The sequence below is a fragment of the Gopherus evgoodei genome, chromosome 5 (genome assembly GCF_007399415.2).
Source record: "Gopherus evgoodei ecotype Sinaloan lineage chromosome 5, rGopEvg1_v1.p, whole genome shotgun sequence".
Classification (NCBI taxonomy): Eukaryota; Metazoa; Chordata; order Testudines; family Testudinidae; genus Gopherus; species Gopherus evgoodei.
The window spans coordinates 63,848,308-63,857,430 of NC_044326.1; positions in this window are offsets into that span (position 1 = coordinate 63,848,308).

Consider the following 9,123-nt stretch of genomic DNA (forward strand, 5'->3'; position numbering starts at 1 on the left):
TAAGGGCTAGGGCCTTTCATTTAAACACACCAGTAAATTGAGGTTCTCACCTAGTGAATCGGCTCTAGTAGCTAGGAGTTTAAATAAATTCTCAGATATTACAAAACTGGGCAACATTGCAACCCTGTATCCCTTAATCATCAAGCTTGTACTCTGAATAAGGCCAGGGGCTATGTGGAAGAAACACCATGTGATGATGCAGAGACAACCTTAATCCAGGAATTTCCTGAGTTGTGAGCACTTAGGTTTGCAACCTAAAGTTTTTAAGGTGGTTGGTGATGGTGGTGGTGGGGGAGGTGTTGTATGAAGTTATAAACACAGTATGAGACATTCACTGTTAAAACTCAATATCACCAATTTCTTCTATTTTATAATAAATGTGTGGTAAAGTTACTGCCCCAATACACCCCCTCCTGGCTGCCTAGGACACTGCTGCAACTATTGTCTCAGCTCTGGTCTACACTACGAGTTTGGTCAAATTTAGCAGCGTTAGATCGATTTAACCCTGCACCCATCCACACGACGAAGCCATCGTTGTTGACTTAAAGGGCTCTTAAAATCAATTTCTGTACTCCTCCCTAATGAAGGGATTAGCGATGAAATTGACCCTGCTGGGTCAAATTTGGGGTGTGTGGATGTAATTGGACAGTATTTGCCTCTGGAAACTATCCCGGAGTGCTTCATTGTGACCGCTCTGGACAGTGCTCTCAGCTCAGATGCACTAACCAGGTAGACAGGAAAAGCCCTGCAAACTTTTGAATTTCATTTCCTGTTTGGCCACCGTGGCCAGCTGATCAGCACAGGTGACCATGGAGTCCCAGAATCGCAAAAGAGCTCCAGCATGGACCAAACGGGAGGTACTGGATCTGATCACTGTATGGGGAGATGAATCCATGCTATCAGAACTCCATTCTAACAGACGATATGATTAAGTGCAGCCAGACACCAGGGGGGTTAGAAGAGTGCAGCAGGATGTGCTGTGCATCAGAGAAGCTTTGAAAACCAGTTTCATGACAGGCCAGGCTACGGTGTGAAAGTTCTGTTCATTTCTCCTTGATGAAAACCCACTCCCTTTGTTTACTCTACTTCCCTGTAAGCCAACCACCCTTCCCTCCCCCCTTTGATCTCCACTTGCAGAGGCAATAAAGTCATTGTTTCAAATTCATTAATTAATTCAATCACACAAATGGGGGGATAAATTGCCAAGGTAGCCCAGGAGGTATGGGGAGGAGAGAAGCAACCGGGATGGGGCACCCCTAGAATGGCATGCAGCTCATCATAGAAGCGGGATGATGTCTGTGGCTCTGACCCGGAGCAGCTGTTTGCCTCTCTGGTAGGCTTGCCTGATGTTCCGGGCAGGAATGAATCTTCATTAGATGAAACTTAAAGAAGGGAATGACCTGGAGTCACTCCCATTTATGACCAGGTGCCCCCGACTGACCTCACTGGGGCCAGCCAGGAGCATCCATGCAGAGCCATAACAAGGAATTTTTGCGCCCGAGGCAAGGGCTGGCTCCAGGTTCTTCAGCGGCAATTCAGCAGTGGGTCTCTCAGTCCCTCTCAGAGGGAAGGACCAGCCACCGAATTGCCACTGAAGAATGAATGAAGCGGCGGCAGCAATTCAGTGGTAGGTCCTTCCCTCCGAGAGGGACTGAGGGACCCACCACTGAATTGCTGCCGATCGCAGCTTTTCCCCACCCCTTCCAACCCTACTTGGGTGGTAAAGCTGTGCCCCTCTGCTTTGCGTGCCCGAGGCAAGTGCCTCACTCGCCTTGCCCTTGTTACAGCACTGCACCCATGTCTGCCCAGGAGCTACCAACAGACCTCACTGAGGCTGACCAGGAGGAACCAGGAGACAGCAGCAGATGGTACAATATGGCTGCTAACTGTCTTTGCTAACTTGCAAAGGCAAGGCACTGCTGCTGTGTAGCACTGTAGTACCATGTCTGCCAGCAGTACCCGGGAGACGTATGGTGACAGTGAGCCGAGCGGGCTCTGTGCTTGCTGTAGTATGTCATCTGCACAGGTAACTCAGAAAAAGGTGAGAAACAATTTTTTTGCTGTTTCTTTCAGGGGTGTGGGGGAGGGGGCTGACAATGTGTACCGAGAACCACTCACAACAATGTTTTTGCCTCATCAAACATTGGGAGCTCAACCCAGAATTCCAATGGGCGGCAGAGACTGCAGGAACTGTGGGATAGCTACCCACAGTGCAAAGCTCCAAAAAAAAAAAAATGATGCTAGCCTTGATACTGTGGATGCACTCTGCTGATTTAATGGTCTATAGTAGAGACAAACAATCTACTATCATATCGATTTATAAAAAAACAACATATTAAATTGACCTAATTTTCTAATGTAGACATACCCTCAGTTTCCCCCACTCTTTTACCCTGCTCTGGCTCTTGGAACATCCGATTCAGTGGCTCTCAAGTTTTCCAGACTACTGTACCTCTTTCAGGAGTCTGATTTATCTCACATACGCCTAAGTTTCACCTCTCTTAAAACCACTTGCTTACACAATCAGAGACCAAAATAACAAAAAAAAAAAAGTGTCACGGTACACTATTACTGAAATATTACTTGCATTCTCATTTTTAGCATAGAAGTATAAAATAAATCAATTGGAATATAAATATTGTACTTACATTTCAGTGTATAGCATATAGAAATTCAATGTGATAAATTTCAAAGTAATGCACAATGGAAAAACATAATCCAATTATACATATAAAACGATGGGGTTAAATTAGCTGTTACCACTCAGAAAGAGATCTTGAAGTCATTGTGGATAGTTTTCTGAAAACATCCACTCATTGTGCAGTGGTGGTCAAAAAAGCTAAGGGAATGTTGGGGAATCCTTAAGAAAGTGACAGATCAGACTGAAAATATATTGCCTTATATAAATCCATGGTATGCGTTCCAATCTGTAAAAAAGGTATTAGAATTGACAAAGTTCAGAAAAGGGCAACAAAATTATTAGGGATATGGAATGGCTTTCATATTAGGAGAGATTAATAAAACAGGGACTTTTCAACTTGGAAAAGAGACAGCTAAGGGGGGGATCTCATAGAAGTCTATAAAATCATATCTGGTGTGGAGAAAGTACATAAGGAAGTGTTATTTACTCCTTCTCATAACACAAGACCTAGAGGTCACCAAATGAAATTAATAGGCAGCAGGTTTTAAACAGGGAAGTATTTTTTCACACAACATAGTCAACCTGTGGAACTCCTTGCCAGAGGATGTTGTGAAGGCCAAGACTATAAGAGGGTTAAAAAACAGAACTAAAGTTCATGGAGGACAGGTCCATCAATGGCTTTTAGCCAGAATGGGCAGGGATGGTGTCCCTAGCCTCTGTTTGCCAGAAGCTGGGAATGGGCGACAGGAAATGGATCATTTGATGATTACCTGCTCTGTTAATTCCCTCTGGGGCACCTGGAATTGGCTATTGTCAGAAGACAGGATACAGGGCTAGATGGACCTTTGGTCTGATCCAGTATGTCTGTTCTTATGTGCAGTATGAACAAGTCATTGTCTGTATGAAATTTTAGTTTATACTGACCTCACTAGTGCTTTTTATGTGGAGTGTTGTAAAACTAGGCAAAATATCTAGATGAGTTAATGTACCCTCTGGAAGACCTCTGTGTACCCAAGGGTACACATACCCCTGGTTGAAAACCACTTCCTGTCATACCTGTGCATTATGAGGTTAGAGGATTGTTTTTTTTTAACCTTCATGCTCCGTAATTATACATTCAAACTGTCAAGTTAGTTGCGAGTCTGTCTCTCATTTCCTTCTTCTTCCTTCCCCCGCCCCAATACACTTGCAAGAAAGGGCTGCAATTTTGGCCAGCACTAGGCAGGATGTCAGAAAGCAAACAATGCCATATTTTACAGTTAGGTCTAATCCATTTATTCACTGTAGTCTTTTTTCATATCCCAGCAAATTTCTCTTTGCTCTTGAAGTTGTATATCCACATCCACCATAATAAGGTAACAGTGAAATAAGAGACTAATAAGGCCCTGACTGCAACTGATGTCAAGCAGGAAGACTTCTGCACATGTACAGAACCTGCCTTCAGTGAGAGTCCTGCATAGATTCAGCAATCTGCCCACTCATTGTCAGTTACAGGACTAGAGCCTATTCAAGCAACAGCTATATTTTGTTTTTCATTTAGACCGTTACGTTGAAGTGAGCTGGTCTGTGTGTAAAATTGAGACCTGTTTTCTAGTGATATTGCTGAATACTTCTCCTCTCCATTATAATTTGGACCTCTCAATCACCTGTAGTTTCATTATATTGTAGTTTTATGTGGTCTCCACAGTGACCAAATGCATGTGACATGCCTGGGAAAGGACAAACTGGTTTTCATTTTCACTTTTAAAAATGTTCTTTCCTTTAATAAAGAGATCTAGGACTAGATACACTGAAAAAAAAATCTAGAAAATAGAATCTTGTCTTCTAAAAGTAGCTGCCCACTATTTATTTTTGGCATCAGTGTAGAACTCAGTATAGAAGAAGATATGGTCTTTAACTATGCTTAAAAGCAGGCCTGTTCTGCAACTATTGTAGTTTCTTGCTCTGGTGGGCCATGCACACACCTGGACATTTCATAAGGCCCACTGCCTGCTTCACTACAATACACTAATGCCCAATTCATTAGCATTTTGTCATCATGCTTACACACTTGTGTAAAGCAAAATGATGTAAACAGACAATACTATACATAGAAACAACTTATCTAAATATAAAATCAGTACAGGTGACTTTAAATCTTATTAACATATATAGAATCTGTTGGGCTCACACGAGGTTGTGCTTAGGTTTGTGTAGCCCTTCTGTGTGATAAGGTTGGGCACCACTGTTCTAGTCTAAAGATTCCCAGCAAAGGCAGGCGTGTGATGCAGAAAATCTACAGTACTGAACCAAAATGAACCTCATTTACTTCACCACTCCCCCCGTAGTTAATTTTGACCCCTTGGACAATAATTAAGTGCAGTATTATGATAACCAACAGCTAATGTTTTTGGGTAAAAGCTTTTACCTTATTCAGACAAGATCCATGCTTAAAGTTTATATACACACTTTTGGTTAAACCACTGTAGAAAATACTTAAACTTTCCTCCTTTGCCCCAGCAGATGGAAGTGAGGATTCTCTAATCTAGGGGAATATGTATATCAAGACAAATCCAGAACACCCTGATCTTTTGAATCCTTACAGATACAAACACTCAAGAATTGCTACTCAATAGCAAGAGGTCTTGTTTTACTTTCTTCGACTACTACACCTTAATCATAAATAAAAATATTAGAGCCCAATCTAGCAAAGCACTTCATGTCAGCACTGAGGGGCCAGAGTAGTATAAAGGGACATCAGTGTACATGAGAACTTGGGCCTGTTTATCAATAAGAATTGGAGGTTTTTAAAGGAATATTAGAACTGTAGGCAACAGGGTCCTGCCTGTTCAATCAAGTTTTGCTTTTGCTCCTTGGTAACTCGATTGGTAGAAATCCAGCTCTCTCCAATCTGTTGGCCTGTGTCAGACTAGATGATCACCAGGGTCCCTTCTGACCTTAAAACCAATAACTACAAAGAAGTTTTGCAAATATACCTACATCTCAACTGACACGGTCAGTACAGTATGCCATAGATTGTTCAGCTTAATTGTGCAACACAGCATAGTTTAAAAAACTAGAATATGTCTACACTGTAATTAAACACGATGGGTGACCTGTGCCAGACAACTTGGGGGCTGTTTAATTGTGGTGTAGACATTCAGGCTGACTGAAGCCAGAATGTCTACACCTCAATTAAACAGCCCCTTAGCCCAAGCCAACTGGTATAAACCAACCAGGGGTGTTTAATTGCAGGGTAGACATAACCTTAGAGACACATAAGTGTACATGTGAAGAGATTGTCAAAAAAAGAAGAGCAAACTATTTTAATATCCTGTGACCATGTAATGCTACATTCAGTGCAACATAGGAAAATTAGCTGTTAACCTGAAATTGCACTACATGGGTCAGAACCTGAGCTGGTGTAAGTCAATGTAGCTCTGTTGATTTCAGTGGAGGTGTGCTAATTTATACTAGCAGAGGATCTGACACTATCTTTGTACCATGCCTAGCACACTGGGGCTATGACTTGGTTGAGAAGTCTGGGCATTACTGCAATGTAAATAAGATTAATAGTAACATGAGTGGAGCTACTATTTCCCTCTACTTGGTAGTGTACCTCAGGGAGCTGGAGAAGACTTGGTATTATGCCAACTTGAAAAAACATTGCTATCTGAAAGTTTTGCACCTACTATCTTTACAGGTAAAATATGCCAGGGGTAGGGTCAGATACATAAGGGGTAGCTCCACTATTCCCAATTGTCCACCAGCATAAGATCCCCGAGGAAACGTACACTAGTGGTATAAGTTAAAGCTGCACAGGAGTAACTAACTTATCTTAGCGCCAAGTAGCTCTGGATCAGGGGGTCACAGCCATCTTCCTGCAAACCCCTCCAACTCCACTGTGTTTGGCTAGGATGTGAATGGAGTAGAGAACTGAGCCTCAAATATCCTGACAGAACTTTGATCTTAAAACTTCAGACAATAAATGAGTTTGAAATGACACATTTGTTGTCTGAAGTTTTGGATGCTTGAAGTTCTTGATGACAAATCTGTTTGATCAACAAGGATATTATACAATGGCTTTCCTCAATTACAGTCACTGCAGAATTCTGAAAAATGTAAATACAACATTGTGAAAAGAAGGGGGAGAAATTAGTCTCAAGATTCACAACAACGAATTCAAATTAAAAGGGACCCCATTTTCAAAAAATATATATAGTGTGCTAGTGTTGCTACTGTTAACTTTGACTTAGTGACTCATGTATAATTTCTTGGAATGGAGAATTTTCTTAAAACTAAATGTAGTATTCTGGTTGGATTTATCATGAAGTACGAAGTGTTGACATTTACTTGGAACAAGAGAATAGCTTTGATCATGTCTACTTTTCTCTTCACTCCAAACCCTGTTCTTCCCATTGAAGTTCCACAGGTAAACATAGAGCAAGTTCTACTATTACAGAATTATGCCTTTACAAAAAATAATTATAAAAAGCTCAGGTGTTCTGGATGATTAAATTAAAAATTGGAACATTTCAGGTGTCCTACAAAAAGATATGGAATATCCTGAGATGGCAGAGTCCCAGTAAAATTGGGCTACCGTTCAAGTGTAGATGTGTGAATTTTCAAACTTATACAATAACTTGTCTTCCAATACAAGTTTTTTGTAATGATGAAAGAAATTTTTTTTGTCTTTGCTATAGAAGTTTTGATCATATACATTTGAAAAACAGTGGAATTTTACTATTCTCTTGCACTTATCACTGACAAAAAAAATTAGACCAATAGCTATTTCAACTAAAAATGTTAGAGGCGGAGAGAGAGGAAGGGATAAGAAATCTTACAATAAAACATTGCCTGGAACTTTTAACTATGGAGTTATAAACAGCATCTTAATAATAAAACCTTTTGCTAAAAACCTCAGAAGCACTTGTTACAAATTGTTTAATCATTCAAGGCAGCAAACATCCATGATTCACACTGCTAAATGTTTCTGTGGATAAAGATAATGAGATACAGAGTTGTAGTTTGTTCTGCGAACCAGGGGCTTGATCATAGTCATGTTAGGTTCCAAGGTGGTAGCCTGCAGAAGCTCCTTTGGTATGCAGCCTTGAGGCTATTGCTCCCTTGGAAATGACCACATAATGCAGTCTTTTTGGCATTAAATGGCTGATCATCGGTATTACCTGTCCACCAAGTCTGCCTTTTCTAGGGGCACAGTTGTAGACACCACGTAGATTTATTGCTCAGGGGAATCATATCACTATATTCAGGTCATACCCAGTGAAGGTACCAAATAGTACAATCTCCTTATCTCCTGGCCCAACACAAGCTGGAAGAAGGCCAGCAATAGATAACAGAATGAGGATTTCCATTCATTTATACTTTTAAGCAGGGAACACTGAGGGGACATCTCCTGTTACAGCTCCCTTGGTTTGCCAAAAGTGACAATGTGTCACTCCCAACAGGTATTTGAGCAGGTCCAATTCCATCCAGTATTGCATCAGTACAAGGCCTCTAACCACTGAGGCAAAAAACTCTCTTAGCTGAAAGAGGGAACTAGTATATGTATCTGTAAATTCGACATTTCATCTAACAGAGGGCAGTGGATCAAACATACAGAAAAAGTGAAGGACGTACAAATACAGGCCTTGTGTCTGAAAAGCACTCCGAAAAGCAACTCCAAAAAAATGGCATATTAGTGTTCTATGTTTACGGCCTCTGATTTCCCAGAATTAGTGTATTCGTTTTACAGATAAGATGTTTTCAAACTGCAAACAGCATGTGGGATCTGGGTCAAAAAGGGTTCTCTCCTTCTTGTGCATAACCACCTGTAATAAAGGTCCTGGCAGTCAAATTAAACTTCTGAAATTCCATTGTCTTTCATTTATTCCCACTTTTATAAACCCTACTGCCTTCAATGCGGTGTGTACAGGCATAATTCATTGCACCTGAGTAAACAATTCTGTTCCTTCCTGCATCTCATCAACAGAATCCAGGTTGTCCCCTCTTGACCAAGTTGACTTTGCAGGGTGAATGGCAGTAAAGTAAAAATGTAAATTTTTTTCCACAGAAGTCAGCGTAGATGACTGCATACATCCAGGGAGCAGATCTGTTGAGGGTGACTTTGCGAAATAGCCGTTTTTCAAAGTACCGCCACCTTGAAGGTCTCTACCAAATGAGCAATGCTGTTACATGTCAGGCTTATGGATGCTCAAATATCTTTGACTAATGCCTTATAAATTTGTAACCTCTCACCAGGTGCCATTAGCAGTAGTAAGGTTCTGATTTCAATCCTGCCAGGGGGGATTCTTTCAAGATTTTAAATTAAATGATTGGGGGAAGGGGATAATCTCAATCAAGCCAAACTTGATCCACTCTCAGGCTTTAAGAACTTAAATTTTAAACCGCTCTATCTCCTTTGTGAGTGTTGCTTCCCTACTCACAAATATTTCTAAGCAGTCCTTGGGAACATGAAATCATCAAAACCACTTTTTTGAGAG